The sequence below is a fragment of the Otolemur garnettii genome, unplaced genomic scaffold, assembly GCF_000181295.1.
Source record: "Otolemur garnettii isolate 467f Iridium unplaced genomic scaffold, OtoGar3 scaffold00029, whole genome shotgun sequence".
Classification (NCBI taxonomy): Eukaryota; Metazoa; Chordata; class Mammalia; order Primates; family Galagidae; genus Otolemur; species Otolemur garnettii.
This window is the reverse complement of record NW_003852424.1, coordinates 5977650-5993183: the sequence shown is the minus strand read 5'-3', so window position 1 is coordinate 5993183 and position 15534 is coordinate 5977650.

Below are 15534 nucleotides of genomic sequence, written 5' to 3'. Positions count from 1 at the left end.
GAGTCAGGTGTCTCTGTCTTCACTGCAGCCACTTCTCACAGAGAGGTGACTGGACAAGTCTCACAAACATGTCTGTGGGATCAAGGGTACCGAGTGTGACAAAGCAGAGAACATTTTGGGAAAGAATGACTTTATGGTGTTGAGTGTTTATTTGGCACTCGACTGTGGCATCACTTTGCCTACCAATACACTTCAGCCACACGAGTTAAAAAGAGCAAGTTTCCTTACACAGCCCTCTTCCTGGGTGCCACTGAACCTGTCAGAGGTACATCTATTTTACTGCAAACTCAGTAAGTCAGTGTCAGAGCTTCTTTTCCATTTTTACAAATGGAATCATACATCAACTTTCAATTACCAGAAATATCTGGTAGAAGAAAAAAATGCACAGATTAATCCTGAGTCTTAACTTGGCAGTTGACTTGAGCCTTTTCTTCAGAAAGATTTTCAGTGAGAAACCAGAGGGTCTAAAAAGTGACTGAACTGAGTAATAATAGTGTTAATATTAATAACATGACTCTCAGCTTCTCCAAGTGTTTTCACATTCATCATCTCATCTGGTTTTCACAAACTCTCTGGGATGGGGATAGAATGTGTGTGCTTTATCCCTGTTTAAATGTGAAGAATCAGAGATGGAAAGTTTAACCTACTTGCTTATGTGTTTGGCCTGATTTTCTCTCTCTAGTTATTACACTAAGAGAGTCCAAGATTCAACAACCACAGAATTTCTTTGTTCTCCATACATCTATATTTGATAAACTGACAATAAGCTAATGAACTGAGGACATAAATACAGCTAACCTAATTTTCAACAAAATATTTTAGAACATCAATGTGATTTGATCCCAAGATCCTGGCAACTCAATTTTGTGAATTTCCCAGTCATTATATGAATTTATTAAACCACCTTTCCTTTCCTGATATGTGATCACCTTGCTCTAATCTATAGAGTAATATAATTTTTACACTATTTATAAGTTTTAAAAGACACTAAACACTAAGATACAAGGCATCGTGTATGGTGTAGAATGGGACCCCAAAGCTATTGCTAAAATGAAAGTTTCCCATTGTTCTTGAGTGTTATTCTGGCCGGGGTTTTATATTCTAGATTCAAACATGTGATCTAGACACTGAGTTCTATGAAGAATCAGATATCCTGCTATAGAATTTTTGCGTCGTCTTACCATGTGTACATAAAGGAAAACATTTTGGAGGCATTGAATACTGAGCCTCACCCTCATGCATCCTGTTATCATCTCCCTGGTTTCTGCCTGCTTGGCAATCCTAGAAGCAATACTCTGTTCCTGGGTTTGGCAGAAGATGAGAAGCAGAGAGAAATGAGATAGAAATATCAGTCACACAGCACTTGCCTTCATTTTATTTTCCTTCCTAAAGTTAATTCTTCTGGCTTGAGAAGGAACGGTATAATAAAACACTTTGTGATTCTCTCCTTGATTTCAAGATTGTGTTAGAGCCAAAATTTTGAGCAGAGCTCGGGAGGAAAGCTGTTAGTTTGCTTGGTTGTTTGTTTGTTTAATGTTACCTATATGCTTAAATCCTATCATGTGCTCATTTTTATTAGATTACATTATAGAATGATTTCCTTCTTTCAATTAAAAAGTAAACATTCTGGTTTAGAAACAGTACATCTGGTTTTCACTTTTAGAATAGAGCTAGATTGCAATTTGAGGAAACATATAAATTGATATTATCAAAAATCCTTGCCACCACTGGCCGGGCACAGTGGCTTACACCTGTAATTCTAGCACTCTGGGGGACCAAGGTGGGTGGATTGCTTGAGCTCACAGGTTTGAGACCAGCCTAAGCAAAAGCAAGGCCCTGCCTCTATTTAAAATAGAAAAACTGAGGCAAGAGGATCACTTGAGCCCAAAAGGTAGAGGTGGCTGTGAGCTATAATGCCATAGAACTCTACCCAGCTACCCAGGGCAACATCTTGAGACTCTCATCTTAAGAAAAAAACAGCAAAGTTTGAGCCACAAGTTCACAGTTCACACCTTGGCCATGTCCAGCATGGTCGCTTCACACCTCGGCCATGTCCAGCATGGCCGTATTCTCCCTGTCCTATCACTGCTTACTCGTCCTACAAAGCAGGTCCTGGCAGGGGCCGCCTTGCTGTGTTCTTTCTCCAGCTCTCTCTTTTCCTGAATAAATTTTATTCCTTTATCAAAATACAGTTTAGGCCTCACCTTCTTCTAAAATTCTCCCTGACCTCCCGTGCAACCTATTAGCGCGTTGTGGGTACCTTGACATCGTGGACACTTTTCTTAGTGCTGTTTGCACATTGTTATGATAAACCTGCAAGGGTAGCCTCAGTCTTGCCATTTCACATGTAAAGAAATCAAGGTTCTGTAAAGCAAAAAAACTTGTCCAAGGCCACAGTTGGGCCAGGATTTATTTATGGAATTCAGAGTCTAACAACAGGCCGTGTACTCTAAGAATCTACCAGGAAGGCAAGGTGGTTCATTTTACTCGTACCTAAAGGATCATATTGAAATTTTTGATGATGTTGGAAATGCCTACTAGGGAAATGGTCTGGGTTAAAAGGCTTGCTGATGCCTTCTAAGCTCTGCTGTAGAAAGCTAGTTCAGTGAGCTACCTCTTGAAAAGAGGGACCTGTAATTGAGTCAGCTTCAGAAAACCTGACATTCTTGGAGATTTGCAGCTCACATGAGCCAGGTAAAAGTGTTGAGAGATTCTAGAAGAAAATAACTTGCTGTACTTTGTTTTCTCCATTGATTCCCAAACTTGTTTGATCATAAATGACCCAGTTCATTAATTGGAAATAATGTTTCTTAGAGAAAACTCTTCTGGGGGCATTGTGTGCCAATTTTCCTACCCAGGACAGATTAGGAACAGTCCCTGAGGAATAATCTGGCCTCCTCCAGGCTGAGGTAGAGACAACATCTGCCATATGATGAGTGAATGTTCCCACCCCTGCCCCAGGACTGGTTATCTAAGTATTAGAACGCTCCCTTAATCAGTGCCGCCTGGCACCTATACCCCAGGTTCCTGCCCAAGATCACTACCTTGAGTTATTTGCTCTCTTATCTTTACCAAATATCTTTTTTTTTTTTTGAGACAGAGTCTCAAGCTGTTGCCCTGGTTAGAGTACTGTGGCATCACAGCTCACAGAAACCTCAAACTCTTGGGCTTAAGCAATTCTCTTGCCTCAGCCTCCCAAGTAGCTGTGACTACAGGTGCCTGCCGAAACGCCCAGCTATTTTTTGGTTGTAGTTGTCATTGTTGTTTTGGTAGACCCTGGGCTGGGTTTGAACCTGCCAGCTCCAGTGTATGTGGCTGGCACCCTAGCCACTGAGCTACAGGTGCCAAGCCCTTACCAAATATCTTAATGTATGATGCAGGGTCCACAAGCCTCCAGTGTTCCTACCGTTCCGTGTGTCAGGAGTGATGGCGTGAACACCGACTCTCCAGATTTGGTAACTACCTTCTCCTCCATCCACCAGAATGATTATTTCTATGTATTTTGCATGAAAGTCAGTTTTCCAATTTTACTAGGCAAGATAATAAGAGAGCTGTGTTTTTTTTCCTGCAATATTTTATTTCTTCATAGATTTGATTTCATCATATTTTATATGTGTACTAAGTCACCTCAACTGTTAGAAGAACAGCCACATCAAATCGAATATTTTAATTTTTGTATGGACATTGACAAGCCTCCCACCATTGTTTCTTCCTTATGCCATGGATTAAATACAGGCAAAGCAATGTGAATAATGTGAATTACCGTGTTTTGTTTGGAATATCGCTGTCAGATTGGGGTGTTCTCTAAATGAGAATCCATGGGGAAAAACGTTCCCTCTCATCTCAATATCTGGAAAATGTTTCCAAATTGGTTTTACCATATAGCCCATTATATTGTAAATCTTTGTAAGGGACTGAGTTTCCCACTTTACTCTGATCGCCTACAAGTAAGCTTGGAGTCAATTCTGATTTCCCTCTGGAAACTTTGCAATCCTTTGTGGCAGGTAGAAGTTGTCCCTGTGTGTTAGTCATACTGTGCCCTAACTCTTCCCTTACCCCCCTCCCCGTACCAAGTGTCCTTCTGTTATTTTTATCCTGTGTTCACATACATACATACATATCCACACGTACACACACATATACATACACTTATGTGTACATATGTATGGTCACAGATCCTCTGTAGGACGGACTGGGACAGAAAAGTGTGTGTGCATGCACCTCCTCAGTGTCTGCCACAGTGCCTGAAGTTAGAAGGTGGGAGGTAAGTATTTCCCACCTAGTAACTGGGGAGATGAGATTTGCTTGAAGTATCTTCTATGTCAATTCTCTGGCAGCTTTATTAGTGGTGACCTTTCTATTCTATTCACACTGAAAAATGTTTGCAAAGTATTTGTTTCATTGTCACTTACCACAGGAACTTCAGAAAGCTCCTCCGCTGGTGTGTAACTATGTTCTGCTGCTAGTGGCTGCCAGAGGCACAGAGCTGAGACAATACTCCAGGGCTGCAGGAAAGTGGGTTGATTAGTCTTGTCTGCAGTGGATACAGGTGGTGAGAGCAGTGGTGCACATGCACACACTTAACACCCCAACCTGACAGCAATATTCCAAACAAAACACAGTAATTCACATTGCTTTGCCTGTATTTAATCCATGGTGTAAAGAAGAAACAGATTGCTTTCACTTTAACAAAGACATATTTGGCTACCAAATAATCTCCAAATTCCATTTGTTCTTGCACTGATTCCTCCAATTGGTGTCAAAATCCATAAAGGAAATAATCTTTACCTTGGCATGGTTTTAATTCTTTTAACACATGACTCTTCTATTGCCCCAAAGGTTTAGAATGTCACTAAAATGCTTTTGCATTGATTCCCACATGTATTTTTCACTCAAGGAAGATTGAAATATATGTAACCATGTTTCTGAACATGCTGGTATAAAAACAGGGATTAAATTTTACTCACCACACTCCTAACTAAATTTCACAGATGTTTTATGTGAATTAAGGATTGTAAAGCACTTAGAACAAAAGAGCAAGTGCAGTGATTACCTTAAACTCGGTTTTAATGCCAGACAAGTTATTGCATCTGTTACCAAATGAAATTTCAAATTAACAAATCTCTACAACCTGTTCATACCATTAAATGGAACTCTGGTATTTAAATGTCTAAATTGTAAAAATTTCAAGTGATAGGCATGAATTAATTTGTTTTGAGATTTAATACTTGTGTGGAAATTCTATAATGGGAAAAAAGTCTTTGTCTAAGACAAATTCTTTTCCAGAATTCCAGCCTGCCATAGTCTTCACCAAAATCATGTGATTGTTCTGATTTTGGATCACCGCCCATAGATAACCTGCCCACTGTTGTTTTATATAAAGTTATTCCACTATCATCAAAAATTCATATACAAAACTTTATAAATCCTACATTTGGGGGAAAAATTAAAGCATAGCTAGCTAGTAATAATTTCCTATGGAATGGTTTAATTTTGGATTTTTGCGATTTTACTTTACCCAAATTATACCTAGCATGGCTATATTCTCAATGGCTAGATTGAGATGGATTAGACTAATTAATAGGTATGAACTGGCCTTTTTACCCCAACAGCTGTAGACAAGTTCAACCTAAGAACTTAAATCAGGGTTTGCTATTCTAAGCCCTAGCAGACATCAATTCACATCATATAATTTGGCAGAGTTGGCCCAGAAATGAACTTGCTGTGGATTTTATCCTCCCAGGCATTGTTGAAAATAAGGCATAAACAGCCACACACATGCGTGCACACACGTATACACACACACACACACACACACACACACAGAGAGCATTGCCACTGTCTGAATTTTGTGAAAAAAGATAGAAGGCTCCACTTGAAAGGGTTCTATTTGAATTCATTGGTTACCAATGGAAATCATATAAAATAGTATTATGGTTCATCACTCCGCTCTTCATTGATTTAGACAGAATCATTCCTGTGAAGACTCAGAAATAATCAGTTTATTTATATTCTCACTTAAACTTACTGGATATTCATCCTGTAAAACAAGAGAATTTTAGGCACACAGGCATCATCAACATTTATCTGACTTTGTCCATAGCTTGATTAAAAAAAATTTATAAAGAAATAACATTTTCAGGCAGCGCCTGTGGCTCAAGGGTAGGACACCGGCCACATATACTGAAGGTGGTGGGTTCAAGCCCAGCCCCAGCCAAAAAAAAAAAAAAAAATTGCAACAACAAAAAAAAGAAGAAGAAGAAGAAGAAGGGAAAAAAAGAAATAACACTTTCCCAAACAACCTACCTTTTAAAAATATGCATTTCTTACTACATTTATAAATGATGAACTCTTTGAAAAATAGTGTCAGAATAAATACATATACTTATGTGTCTGTGTTAGTTAGCACTTGAGATTGCTTTTCTCTGTGTCCCCTACTTTCTGTCCAAAAAATCATGGAGCACAGTCTCAGTGGACAGGCTCAACAGTCAGCCCGGGACAGAAGGCTCCCAAGGGATGCCCTGCCAGCTGAATAGTGCAGGGCTTGGGGCCACGTGTCAGCCAGCCAGTGAGAGCACAGAGCTGGTTTGAATAAGAGGGCTGTGACTGACAGAGGGGACGGATGGATTTCAGGAAAGCCTTCTGTCACGGTGGCCATGCTCGCATGATGAAGCACTCCTTGGGGCCTCAGAGAGTAAGATTGCTGTTAGTGAATGTGTGTACATTTGGCAGTAGGAATATTATTTTACTGTTAATGCAATTTTCTCAATACTTGGTGGCTGAAATACACAGCACAACCTTTTCTTAAAGGTCACATACCTTCCCCCTCAAAAAAGTAATGCAATTTTCTAAAAACAAAATATTCCTGTGTTAAAAAGAAAAAAAAATCCATATGAAATTCATGCCAAGTCTGAAGTATTTTAGCTAAAACACTTATTTCTCCATGATGCAAGGCAAAATTTGTGGTACATTTTTTAAGTTCTAAATGCAGAATCCCTGTGAATAGATGTTAGAGGGCTCTACCTGAAACATTTACATCTAGTGCTAACGGTCCGATTAGGCTACGTTACAGCAGCCTCATAGCTGGTTTTGCTCAGTTAAACTGTGCTTAATCCATGCATTTCAGTTTCTAGGGAGTTTGGAAATATGCTCCTTAAAGTAATAAATCAATACCAAGATATATACATCTCATTAATAAAACTATAATCATTATATGCAGAGAGTATTGCCTAACCTTCCTTATCAATAATTTTTGGGCTCTACCTCAGATTCATAGCTGATGATTGAATGATTTAGGAAAGGTGAAATGGAAATTATTACGTGATTTTCTAAGTATGCGATTTTATGAAAAATCAAATGTGCGCACACAGCTTCAGAATTTGGCAAATAACTCACAGCGCAACGTTATATTGTAATTATCAGATAACTATGCATTCTGTCTCAGCTCTGTACAGGAGCCAACAGAAATTGTTTTCCTTTACCAAGTCTTTTCTATTACCTCTTTTAGCACCTCCCAACCCAGTATATTTTCTCCCCCAAGCTTCGGTGGGATTGAAGCCATCTTTGTGTTGTTATGATGAAGACAGAGAATAACAAGTCATCAAGAGAGTAAAGATTTGTAAAGATCAAGCGTGCATATTCGTTTTTCCTTCAGCACATTGTTAAAAAAAGACTTTCTGCATCAAAGTCTATGATAAGCTCATTCTGATGAGAAAATTAGAAAGTTGGACGTATTTATACCAGTCATGGGGAACTGTGCATGTAGTTAAATAGGTCATTTCCAATTTTAACAATTCCACCCCCAATTTCATTCAGCATCTTTGACACAGAAACCCAGTTTAACTCCTCCTGGGAGGGGTAAAGCCCTGGAGCTGCGATTTCCCTGGTGGGGGCCGAGCAGCCCTGGGATATCTCCTTTACTTAAGGAGACTTTCTCCAATGTACATGCTGCTCCCGGCAGATGTGCTGGGGAGACACCAGGGAAGGAAAAATTATTTAAAACATAAAAGGAAATTCACAAAATGTATTAACAGCTATGGATGAAGGAGACTAAATAACACCCGTTGTTTTTTTTATTATTATTTTAAAATAAAATCAGGACCCCAGATTTGAACTGGTTTAAGTTCATTCATCTCTAAGAACATTTAGAGTGCTACCTAGATCTTTATTACCTTTCTAATTTTATACTGAGTATTTAAGCCCCAGGATTTCCGTGGAAAACAATTAGTTTACAATTGGTAAGGATGCCAATGACTAGTTTCTTTTCATTGGAGAAAGTTAATTAATTTCTTCCTCGTTGGCTTCTGCTAATGGAAGGAAAGATTGCATTCAATATTCTTTTACCCTCATGCTTTCCTAAAAACCCAGAGAAGCCAAAAGCTCTTGCCGAGTGAGTCTCTCTGAGTTGCAATCCCGAATCACCTTTAACCGCCCAAATACATAATTTGGTGGGACCACATGCAAAAGAAATAATGTATGTAGCAAAAGCCTTGCAAGGAATAACAATGGTTACTGATACTGAGGCGGATGGCAGAATAAATTGGGTCATTGACCTTGAACCTCCAAAGGCCTGAGGTTAGATCTGGATTAAATCACGAGTGAAATGATCACAGAGATTTTGCTTCAAAAATTAGCACTCAGGTTGATTCACTTTGACAGGAAAAGGCGAGGATGCCAGTGACTAAATTAAATAGAATTAGATAGTTATGCCTAAGTGGGGCATCTGTTCAGGATAAAGCTTTATTCTCACACATCTTAACCTACTGAATACCCAAAATGGATTTTTTAATAATGCATATATAAAATTAGTTTTGAGATGGCATAAAGGATATCAAGATAGCATAAAATGCTAAAAATGTACTTTGGCTGCACTAATTTGGCAAAAATAGTTTAGAAATTAATTACAGTTGAGTGCCAGTTCTTGAAACCTAGTAGTACAGCCATGTTTTAATAAAGTATTCTCCTAAGTTTCCACTCAGTTGCCCCCTTGATTAGACCTCTCCCTAGTATTTGGGGAAGTATCTCCATTCTTCTGATGGATGTTGTCATGGTGTGTTACATAATGAATCTCAAAAGGAAGACCTATTTTTCAAGAGAAGCAAACCTACATCTAATAGTAGGTATTGTTTATTCACTGAGTATTTTGAAAGTTCCAGGAACTATCACATATTTTAGGTCTCTTATTTCAAGTGCTTTCCAAAACGTAAATAAGAAAATTTCAAGTGGCACAAAAACAGAACAATAAATACAGTTAAATCATGCAGTTTATAAAGTCACTCTCCTTTCAATTATTTCCTCTAAAAAATATTACATAGATTACATTTTATTTCATTTTGAATAAATACGACCTTCTTTTGATTGAGAATTCAAAAGTACATAAAATGAAAAATTACCCTTTAATTCCTCTGTTCCATTCATTCCTTTTCCACTCTGTAAATTTGTTGTCAATCTTTCCAGAGGTATTTTTGTTCAGATATAATAAATATATGCATATATGTATATGCACAGTATGTACATCTACATGGATACACATATATTCTATATAGTATACTTTTAGCAATATATATGTAATTATTTCATAATAAAGGGTTTTCTTATGTTTTTAATTAGCCACATAATGTTTTACCTCATTTTCTTTCAGTCCTTAATTATATAAAAGAGAAAGTGTTGGTGTGATGTCAATATGTCTGAAATGCCTTTTTAACATATTTCAATATCTCTCTTTTTTATACAGAAATAAAGAAAAGAAGAAAGAGAAATAAAGAGAGGGAGAGAGGAAGGAGGAAGAGAGTAAGAGAAAGAAAGAAGACCTCAGGGACATTACACAGTCTTAAGAAAATTAAGGCAAAGATCTGCCATAGAAGGATAAGCAACAGACATGAAATTCAATAAAATGAAATGTAGGGTTGTGGCACAGGAAGGCTTGGAAGAGGCCTGGGCTAGTTTGCTGAATAATTCAGCCAGGAATTCTCGTAGTCTTACTGAGGAATTCAAATCCATCAAGGTTCTTCATGCAGTCTGGTGCCATCTGATAGCAGTTGTCTGTTCTGGCTTAAATAGCAGGGAGGATGGCCTTCTCTCCTGTGTCTGGCTAGAATTTCCAGGATTTCAGGACTCTCACACTTAGCCAATGTCCATCTCGTCTACCCAATCAAGGGAGATTAAGTCAGAAGACTCCTGGGGGACCCCCTATCTGCATTTTAGCTTCCCCAAACCAGGCTATCTGCTGTTTTTCTAACCCTGTCTTGCCCTTGGCTCTGTATTTCACTACCCCTATCTACAAGATAAGAACTCTTAACCTGCCCTGGTCTACTATGACCCATTGGCTGTGAACAAAATTGCATTTAACACACAAATTAAATGAGCATGATTTGTTCATTAAACACCCTGGCATGACCTTCTTTAGGCCTGTCTATGAAACAGGTGGAAGGAGGACTATAAGACAGAGATCTAGTGTTGCTTATAAATGAGATGCTACTGGACTCAGGGTGCCCAGACTCCCGGCACCACTGCCTCTCAGCTCCCACATTTCTAACGTTGTTAGTTGTCTTTCCCCAGTCAAAGGGGAGCTCCACGGGATTGTGTCTTCCATTTCTCCTTTAACTCCTGAGCTTCACCCAAACATGGTGAACAAATAAATGCTTGTCTAATGCCTCACACACAGTTGATGCCAAATAAATATTTGCCTCTTATCGGTCTTCCTTTCTTCCCACCAAAGCATGAGTTCTAAAGGTCAAGTCTCCCTTACTGATATCTGTGTACGAGCTCCCGCTGGCAAGTACCACTGCCTGGCACACAGCAGGCACTCAGTGTGTGTTTGTGGACATGAGGGGTTTGAGTTTGAATCTACAACTTATCAGTCTTAACTAAAACTCTGAATTTCAACCTCTCAGCCTATGAAAGGGGCATTATAAATACCTTTAAGGGGAAGGGAAGGGAAGACAAGGGGAGGGATGAAAAGGAGAGCAGAGGGAAAGGGAGAGGAGGGAAGGGAAGGGAGAAGTAAAAACTCCCATAGTAAGTATGTATAGTAGGTGCACAAGTAATTGTGGTTCCCATTTTCAATGTTTTCAATGCTTCCTCTTTGTGTTAAGCCATTTACCTTTTCTCTTTCTATTCTTTTATTTTCAAATATGAATGATTATCCTATGAAAACCTCAAGGGCTCCTGAAATCCCACAGTTACTAAACTCAGGATTTAGTAAGTTCATGTATATTCCAAGGTAGCAACAGGAGAAAGAACGAAATGCCCCAAGCTCAGGGAGGATTTCATTTTTACTAGTACCTATGGACCCCATTTATTGCCTCATTATTACTCAAGGGACCCCAAAACCTGGCATAATATTTTGGTTTGTAATACGCAGCAATGCTGGAACTCATAATCACCAACAGAGGAACATCTGCTTGCCTAGTCTGTCTTCTATAAATCAGAATTCTAAAACTGTTATTGTCACATTGACTATGAATGAAGATAGAGAGTCAAGAGACAGGAAAGTGGATTCCCGGGGTCAGAGCGGGTGGACTAAGATTTTGTGGTATGCAAAATGAGCAAAAGTAACCTTTCCCCAACTTTCTATTTTGAAAAATTGTTCACACCTATGGACGCCACGAAAGCCAGTGCAGTGAGCATCAGTTTACCCTGCAGTTGGACCCAACCACCATTAGCATTTCACTGAATGACGTGACAGTGAACTGCAGCTTTCAAATTCTGTGCACGGAAACTCTTCATCAGCTGTCTCCAGGGCTTTCACTATATCATGTAGCCATCCCACCCAAGAATGTTAACATGGATTGAAAGCGCATTCAAAGTGTGTTTTTAAACCACATTCCTAAGTATGCTTGCCCTGGGGATTTTAGTCTTGGGGAATTCTGCTCTTTTGGCTTTGATGATAGAAGCTCAGAATTCCACCCTTTAACAGAAGCAGAAAGGGCAGGGAATTCCAAGGAAAAAACAATCTCTGGAGGCACACATCACTTGGATTCACATCCTAGCTCTGTCACTCACTATCCATGAACTTGACCCAACCTAACCACAACTAATCCCTTTTTTCTCATTGTAAAAGGGGATAAGAAGACCTGCTTCACTGATCTGCAATGAGATTATATAAGATAAGGAATATAAAGGGGCTGATTCATGATTGATCTTCAAAAATCATTGGTTTTCTTTCTATGTTGTCCATACCAAAAAGAATGCCTTGGACTTTTCACAAAAAAAAAGATACCTTTAAAAGAAAAAGACAAAAGCAAAAGTAGAACAACAACAACAACAAAAAACCCAGCAAAGATAACAAACTCTTCCTGCAGTTTGAAGTGGAGCACAGGAAAAAAACAGACTTAGAAGACCCAGGCCTCTGAATCTTAGTGGTCAACAGTTGGTTCCAGCCTCGATGAAGGGTTTTATTGATGTTTCTGAAAATCTCACATTGTTAAAAAGTCTCAGGCCTATATATCCAGGAGAATAACCAAAAAGAGATGAGTATCAGAGAAGAAGATCCCATTTGGGGGCACATTTTCGGGGCTAGCTATCATCAAAACACTTCAGACACACTTTTAATTAATCTCAGTTAGACACTCTGTGCTCAAAGGTGTCCCAGACAAGCAAAGTGAAGCTTAGAAAACTGAAGGAGCATTTTCTAAAGAATGAGTTTACAGAACAATTATGTAGAATTTATCTTCAAGTCTTTTTAAAAGACTAGGTTATCTATTTCTTCTTTCTTCCTCTGTTTATATTCAGTGGGGAAAGAATAAGATGTTATGGTTTATACTGGCATAAGAAGTGACTGAGGCTAGTGACAATGCCTAATGTTGCCTCAATGAACCCTCAATTAAGAATTTTAAAAGGGGCTCGGCGCCTGTGGCTCAAGCTGCTAAGGTGCCAGCCACCTACACTTAAGGTGGCAGGTTCGAATCCCCAGCCTGGGCCCACCAAAACAACAATGATGGCTGCAATCAAAAAGTGGCCAGGCGTTGTGGTGGGCACCTGTGGTCCCAGCTACTTGGGAGGCTGAGGCAGGAGACTCTCTTGAGCCCAGGAGTTGGAGGTTGCTGTGAGCAGTGAAGCCATAGCACTCTACCCAGGGGGACAGCTTGAGACTCTGTCTCAAAAAAAAAAAAAAAAGAATTTTAAAAGGTCCAACCTCAGATCTTTCTGTGTCTGGTTACCTGACCCTGAGAAATCTTTCCCCACATCACTGGGACCTTATTCTTTTAAATAAAAACGTGTCTTGCATAAGGAACTAAAAGTGCTTGCATAGTTTTAAGTCCATGCTGGACAATATAGATATTTATTTTTCCCTTCAGGACCACCAGAAAATTAAATATTTTTGAAAGTCATAACAATGCTGCTGTGACTTTCAATGAGTTTCCACTTCCATGCTGCCTCCAAACTTCCTGACTCCCGCTGGGATTGTGATCAAAAATGCAAAAACATATGTAGAGAAGTTATTCTTGTGGAACATCTGACCGGAAGCAGGAAATGCAGGCTATCTCATGGGACTGCTTGTTATCAAAATATACCCCATCCAGCACTGCAAAGACAAGAGAAGTTTGTCAAACACCCAGATAAGGAGACTGCTAGGGGATACGATAGGGGATAGAAATGCCCCTTGTAAGTTCTAGTGCCTGACCCAGTGCTGAGACACCTGTGACCACCCAGCACCGTGTCACCCCGTGACCACCCAGCACCCCTTAACCTCTGCCTGCCTCGTTAGCCACATCTACACAACACATTCTTCTTATAGCAATTTAAAAACACGTGCCCTTTAAAAAAAACCTTGTAAATGGGAAAAGTCCTATTATTACTATTATCCATTGATGAACAGGAGAAAATTGATACCCAGAGTAGTAACTGCTAAAAGTTACCACCCAGTCCAACCTTACACACAATAGAAAAACAGATTTTGCTGTTCAAGTTTTCCTTTCAGTCTTGAACATATGTATTTGAACTTTCCCAATAAAATCAAATTTCATCAAAACATATATTTTAACTACATTGTAATTAAGCTTAATCCTCCTTCTTTTTTTTTTTTTAATTAGAAGAAGTAGAAGAGAAACACACTTCAAGAACTCTAGCCAGGTATTCTGAACCCATCCATCATAAAATCATTGGCACACAGCAGGCAACTGGAGAAAGGATACCTTTTAACCTCAACTGGCATAGACGTGTGTATTTATTTTTAAGAAGTGAAATACAAACAGACATGCTGAGAGCCAAGTGTTTTATGAATAAAAAAAGATTTCATACACGCACACACATATACATATAAAACTTTCCCCAGTGGGCCGCCGAGGATTTATGTGGATGTGAACTCTATTTACTGTTAGTATTAAGGAAATAGTGGCTTTTTAACAAGTTACTCACGCCTGGAAAAAATCCCAGTTTTGCAAGTTATCCAAGATTCTCTGCCAACTGTCCGTGGGAATCACTGGGATGGGAAAAGTTCAAATTTGTTTTAAAAGAACATGCTTAATGGAAAATTTAAAAAAAAAAAAAAAAAGTAGAAGAAAACCAGCAACCCACTGTGCTAATCTTTTGGTTAAATAAGAATAAAATATGGTCTTGTTGCTTTATTTTTCTTAAGTATTATTTTAAGAAAAGAAAAAGATAAATAAATTTTTTTTATGCTATCCTGTAAAGTCACATTTGGGACTTTATTTCAGTTATCCAAGGGCATGATGCCTTGCTGGCCCCGGGTAGCCTAACCTTGTACAGAAGGGGGCATGGGGCCCTCGGTCAGTGTCATTCAATCAGGTAACTTGTCTCAGCTCAACTTACCCTTCTGTCATTTCTTAAAGTTGTTTCATTTTCTATTCTAATCAAACAGCAATTCTAGTTACATTGTTGCTGTCAATTTTTAAACTGCCAAGGACTGAAGAAGCCTCATGAGAAGCTGTGTAATTTCCATTTGGAAAACAGCGATAATTTTATCTTTTCTAGAACCCAGGAGGTGCCAGACAGCGTCTCAAGTACTTATATTTACTTTCCAAGTTTTACTCTCTTCTTACAGATGTGGAAACTGAGACCCAGAGTAGTTAAATCACTTTCCTGTGCCACATAAATAGTAAATGGCAAAACTAGGGTGGAAATCCAGGTGAGTGGAGACCAGAGTTTTTGCTTTAACCTCTTAAATTAGGCTGCTTCTGAGAAATACATTCCATGATATTTTTACCTAGGGATTTGACTGGAATCAATCACAAATTAATATGATTCTCATTAGATATGACAGAACCCACTTTTCAGAGAATAAAGAATGGGAAAACGGAAGATTTGCTCTTGCATTTATGATGACATGGATGTGAAAGTTCTCTTGCAGCCCGCCACACAATGGGTGTGCCTGCTCTAGTTTTACTACCCAAAAGGAGCCTGGGGCAGAAGCACCAGTGTAACCAACCTCAACCTCATATCTAGAACAGTTCTTAACTAGGAAAACAAGCAGACAAACAAATCAAAACTTCCGCCTCCTAAAATTAAATCAAAAAGTAAGGTAGCGAAAGGAAAATTCTCACATTATTTTCCATTCAAAACCAGTTGTGAAGA